The following is a 6,396-nucleotide window of genomic DNA, read 5'->3' as shown; positions in this document are numbered from 1 at the left end:
AATTTCAGGTCAAAAAACGCGCGCGTGCGCGTACGTCTGCGCGTCAATGCGCGCGCAAAATTTGTAAATGTTCAAAATCGTCTCAAAATCATTTTGCATACGTTTTAGGCCATTCTAAGCATTTTATAAAAAATCGCGCACACGTGCATGCGCGCGCGTTTTCGCACGTAAAACAATTGCACAACATAGAATTGCCTTTTTTTTTCTTTCATAATATTCTACATATATTTACAAACAAATTGATACCACGTTTGTCTCTTTATGACTATTAATAACGGATTGATCGACCGTTTAACAAAAATTTCCGTGCGCGCGAGCTCTTGTAATACATAGCATATATGGGCAAAAACATGCCTATACAAAATCCATTGTAGCTCTTTAGGATGCAAGGTGACCCCAATTTCTTTTCATATTTTAATAGAGTATGATTCGGAGATATTGTTTCATGTCTCATTTGACCCTCAATTAACTCATGACGTCATCATAATGGCCTCCGAACTCAAAATTCCAATTTGCATATTATGACGTCAGCATATTTATGGAAAATTGATTGTATCTCTGTAAATATTGATCAATTTTCTTCCAAATTTTGATATGTTCTAGCTGAGACAATTTTCTACAAATGCAGTTCTATTATTCTTCATTTTGACAAACGCATCATGGCGTATTTTTGCGGTTAAAGGAGGCATGTCAATTTTTTACATTTTGCGTGTATTCTCTATGGGACATGACTTTTTCTCAAAACTCGATTCTACATTCCCGTCTTTCGCGAGCATTATCTACGTCGTTTTAGCTTTGTTTACCCTGAACTTCGAGTATGTTGTAGATGAGACAAAAAGCTATCTCAAATGTACTCTTTATTTTGTCTCAATTTTTTGTTGGATCAGCCCACCTATACTTGTTCCAAACAAGTATTACAAATCTAGTTTTTATTATTCTTCCTCGAATTTGTTCGCAGGATATCTCAAGACTGAATAAAGCCATTGTCATGAATCTTTCAACGATGATAGATCTTAGTCTAACTTAGAACTGCATGACTTTTCAAAGACTCAAAATTATCGTGACGTCATCTAGGCGCCATTTTGTGAAAATCAACTTATGATCATATCTTCATAACGGAAAGGAATTTCTCATTCATAATTATCATGATTAAGGTCAATATTCGTCCAATCAATTTCAGGTCAATAAATGCGCGTTCGCGTATGTCCGCGCGTCAATGCGCGCGCAAAATTTTAAATTGCTCCAAATCATCTTAAATTAAATTTTGCATACGTTTCATGCCATTATAAGCATTCTATAAAAAAATTGCGCAGACGCGCATTTTTGCACGTTTTTGTTCGTCACGGCCGAATGAAAAATAATTCTTTTGACAGAATATTCCTCATATTTTTTCGAACAATTTGATACAATGTTTAGCTCTTTATCACTATTAATAACGGAATGAGCGTCTGTTTAAGATAACTGTCCGTACGCGCGAGCTCTTGTAATACATAGCATATATGAGCAAAAATATAACTATACAAAATCCATTGTAGCTCTTTTGTCGGAAAGGAACCCTCATTTTTTTCATATTTTGATAGAGTATAAGTCGGATATATGATTTCATGTCTCATTTGGCCATTAAGTATATTTTGACATTATCATATTGACCTTGGAACTCAAAATACGATTTTGCATATAATGACGTCAGCATATTTATGGGAAATGATTGTATCTCTGCACATATTGATCAATTTTCTTCTAATTTTTGATATTTTGTAGCTGAAACAATTCTTCACAAGATAATTACCAAATTGTATTCATTTTGATGACGTCATTATGGTAAAAGTTGCGATTAAAGGCGACATATGTCAGATTTTTTATTAATATGCGTGTTATGCCTATGGGAGGTGATTTATACTACATTCCAGTCTAGACTTGTTCATTATGTTGCGTATGTAGTGCGTCGCAATATCAGTTCAATGAATGGTAGGCTCTGCAATCAGGTGAACATTTGAGCTTGTTTAGTAAATTAATAGTTTAATCATATAACAATTGTCTATCGTATACGTGAAGGGGGCGCTATTCCACTTTTAATCTTTGCCATCTTCATTTAAAAACCAACAAATCATCATCAATATCGTCAATATCGTATTTATGAATATTATCATTAGATCATCATCGGCACACTTTCATACGTATCACCTAATTCGTCAAAGTGACGAATTAAAGTCTAGTTAGGTGATACGTAACGAAGTCTACGTATCACCTATTGATTTCGTCAAGATTGTTATTATTTATTATTATTATTCTTCCTCGAATTTGTTCGCAGGATATCTCAAGACTGAATGAAGCCATTGTTATGAATCTTTTAATGATGATAGATCTTAGTCTAACTTAGAACTGCATGAATTTTCAAAGACTCAAAGTTATCGTGACGTCATCCAGGCGCCATTTTGTGAAAATCAACTAATGATCATATCTTCATAACGGAAAGGAATTATTCATTCATATTTATCATGATTTAGATCAATATCCGTCCGGTCAATTTCAAGTCAATAAACGTGTGCAAATGCGTGTATGCGCGTTCGTCCGCGCGTTTACGCGCGCGCAAAAATTTAAAATGCTCTAAATCATCCAAAAAAAATTTTGCATACGTTTTAGGCCATATGAAGCATTTGACAAAAATTCACGCTCACGCGCATGCGCGCGCGTTTTTTGCACGTTCTAGCATTTTGCAACATAGAATCGCCGAATTTTCTCTATCATCATATTTGGCACATTTTTCCAAGCATTTTGATAACTTGTTCATCTTTTAATAACGCATTGAGCGTCCGTCAAAGTTGACAGCACGCGCAGATCTGCGTTATCTTTATCCACAATACATGGGCAAAAACATGCCTATACAAAATTCAATGTAACTCTTCAGAACAGATAGGAACTCCCAATATTTTTTCATATGTGGATAGACTATGAAATGGAAATATGATGTCATGTCTCATTTAACCCTCAATTAACTCATGATGTCATCATAATGGCCTCCAAACTTAAAATTTCAATTTGCATATTATGACGTCAGCATATTTTTGGAAAATTGATTGTATCTCTGTAAATATTGATTGATTTTCTTTCAAATTTTGAAATGTTTTAGCTGAGACAATTTTCTACAAATGTAGTGTTCACAATTTTTCATTTTGACAAAGGCATCATGGCGTATTTTTGCGATTAAAGGAGGCATGTCAATTTTTCACATTTTGCGTGTATTTTCTATGGGACATGACTATTTCTCAAAACTGGATTCTACATTTCCGTCTTTCGCGAGCAATACCTCCATTGTTTAAGCTTCGTTTTTGTTGAGCTTCGGATATGTTGTAGCTGAGACAATGAGCTATCAAAATTGTGCCTTTTATTTTTCGATCATATGCCGGGATCATGCTCATATTTTACGTGCAAAGTAGGACTTCAGAATTCCATTTCCCGTTTACGTGTAATCGCTATAGGAGATGTTTTGGTATATCAGTAACGCACTTGACTTCCAATCTCGAGATCCCTGGTTCGAGTCCGGGTGTCTCCAACAATTTTTTCTCCACCTTTTTTTCCTTTTGACCTTTCACTGTACCATCTCCTTTGATTATTTAAACACGTAGCATCGCAAATAATGTCATAAACAACCCTTTTTACTTTATTATTACCCTATTTTCACTAAATCCATTACTTTTTGCGTGTAATCCCTATGGGAGATGACTTTTTCTCAAATCTGGATTCTACATTCCTGTCTTTTGCGAGCAATATCGCCGTTATTTCTGCTTGGATTTTGTTGATTTTTAAGTATGTTGTAGCTGAGACTATATGCTATTTAAATCAACCCTTATGTTTTCAATAAGATGTCGGGATCGCGCTCATGACCATGATCATGATTATTATCATCATGATCATCATTATCATAATGATGATAATCATTTATCAATTACATTTTCATTTCTTTGAATAAGATAAAATCGTCAAAAGGTGTTCTTCATGATGTAAATTAGAGTCAAATGTGTAACTGGTTACTGCACAGGGTCAAAGGTCATATATTGTTTCAATCTATCTTCCCTAGATCCATGATGATCAAGGAGACACAATTTAATCTTGACATATGAATAGATCATAATGGGAGAAGCATATAAATGGGAGAAGCATTTTACAAAATAATATATCGTGTAATGCATTATTCGTTATGTAAACCATTATCATACGTATCACCTAATTCGTCTAAGTGACGAATTAAAGTCTAGTTAGGTGATACGTAACGAAGTCTACGTATCACCTATTGATTTCGTCAAGATTTTTATTCCTATTCCTATTATTCTTATTATTCTTCCTCGATTTTGTTCGCAGGATATCTCAAGATTGAATAAAGCCATTGTCATGAAACTTTCAATGATGATAGATCTTAGTCTAACTTAGAACTGCGTGACTTTTCAAAGACTCAAAATCATCGTGACGTCATCCAGGCGCCATTTTGTGAAAATCAACTTATGATCATATCTTCATAAAAGAAAGCCATTTCTCATTCATATTTGTCATGATCAAGGTCAATATGTGTCGGGTCAATTTCAGGTCAATAAATGCGCGCAAAAATGCGCGTACGCGAAGGTGCGCGCGTTAATGCGCGCGTAAAATTTAAAATTGCTCAAAATCGTCTTAAATTTTTTTTGCATACGTTTCAGGCCATTATAAGCATTTCATAAAAAATCACGCAAAACACGCATTTTTGCACGTTTTCGTTCGTCACGGCCGAATGAAAAATAATTCCTCCGCAAAAACTTTTGACAGAATATTCCTCATATTTTTCCGAACAATTTGATACCATGTTTAACTCTTTATCACTATTAAAAACGGAATGAGCGTCCGTTCAAGATAACCGTCCGTACGCGCGATTTTTGTAATACATTGCATATATGGGCAAAAACATGCCTATAAAAAGTCCATTGGGATGAATAGGGATTGCCAATTTTCTTCTTCATATTTAGATAGAGTATGAGTCGGAGGTATGATTTCATATCTCATTTGGCCATTAAGTACATCTTAACGTCATCATAATGGCCTTGGAAGTCAAAAATACAAAATTGCATATTATGACGTCATTGTATTTATGGAAAATGGAGTGTATTTCTCTCAATATTCATCGATTCTCTTTGAAATGTCGATATGTTGTAGATGAGGCAATTCTCTACAAGATCACTTTTCACTAAGTTTTATTTTAATGAGGTCATCATAGTACAAAATTCAATTAAAGGCCACATGTCAGAATTTTCGTCATTTGCGTGTTATGTCTATGGAAGGTGAATTTCGTTCACATCATGAATCTACATGGCATTCATCTATGAGCACTATCTATCTTATGTGTGCTCTGTTTTCTCCCAAATTGGGGTATGTTATAGCTGAGACCATGGGCTATAAAAACGGTGCTTTTAGTTTTTTGATCAGATGATGAGATAATATCACAATTTTCAGTTGAATGTTGAAATGATGAATATGTCACGTATGTCCTATTTGTGAAACTTAAACGTTAGCAGTGTCCTCGTATTGAAATTATGTAAGGAAACCCTTTTACTTTCTAGACTTTACTCTCAGACACTATTGAGTGACTGACTGACATCTTTTTTTCTCTGGTAATAAAATACGTAAAATGAGCGTTATAGAGAACATGAGCATTCGGCTACATTAATAACCCACTCTGTTCTCATTGTTCATTTCCTATTCAGGACTTGAATAATGACGAACTTGATTCAATGTATGGTAGTAATACTACAGATACTTATACTGATATCAATGATTTAAACTATTTATCCGAAAAAGAATATGAGTTTCATTTCAGTAGGTTTCTGAACTTTAAATATTATATTGATGAGGATTTTACGACTGAATTCAGTAACATTAACTATCATTTTAGTATTTTACATTTTAATTCGCGTAGTTTAAACATACATTGTAATGCTTTATCCGATTTCATCTGTACTTATGTATAGAAACGTGGGTTAATGATAGTACGCCACTATTATTCAATGTGTCTGGTCATTTATTTATACATTTTAATCGCCAAGTAGAAAAGAGTAGAGGTATTGGTCTATTGGTCGCTGACAATTTTGAATATGAAATACGCAATGATATATTTATATTATACCCATCATACAACTATGAATCACTGTTTATTGAAAGCAATTTGCCGAGACATAAGAATATTATTGTAAGTGTCATATATAGGAAACCCCAATCAAATATCAATGATTTCATCCCTGTCTTTGAAAATGTTTTACAAAAAACACATACTGAACATAAACAGGTTTATAAAATGGGAAATTTTAACATTGATCCCGTGAAATTTACTGGCAATGCTGTATGTAATTTCTTGAGCGAAATACATTCAAATCT

Source organism: Strongylocentrotus purpuratus, unplaced genomic scaffold (genome assembly GCF_000002235.5).
Source record: "Strongylocentrotus purpuratus isolate Spur 01 unplaced genomic scaffold, Spur_5.0 spur5_scaffold_21, whole genome shotgun sequence".
NCBI classification, from domain to species: domain Eukaryota; kingdom Metazoa; phylum Echinodermata; class Echinoidea; order Camarodonta; family Strongylocentrotidae; genus Strongylocentrotus; species Strongylocentrotus purpuratus.
This window is presented reverse-complemented; position numbering follows the sequence as displayed.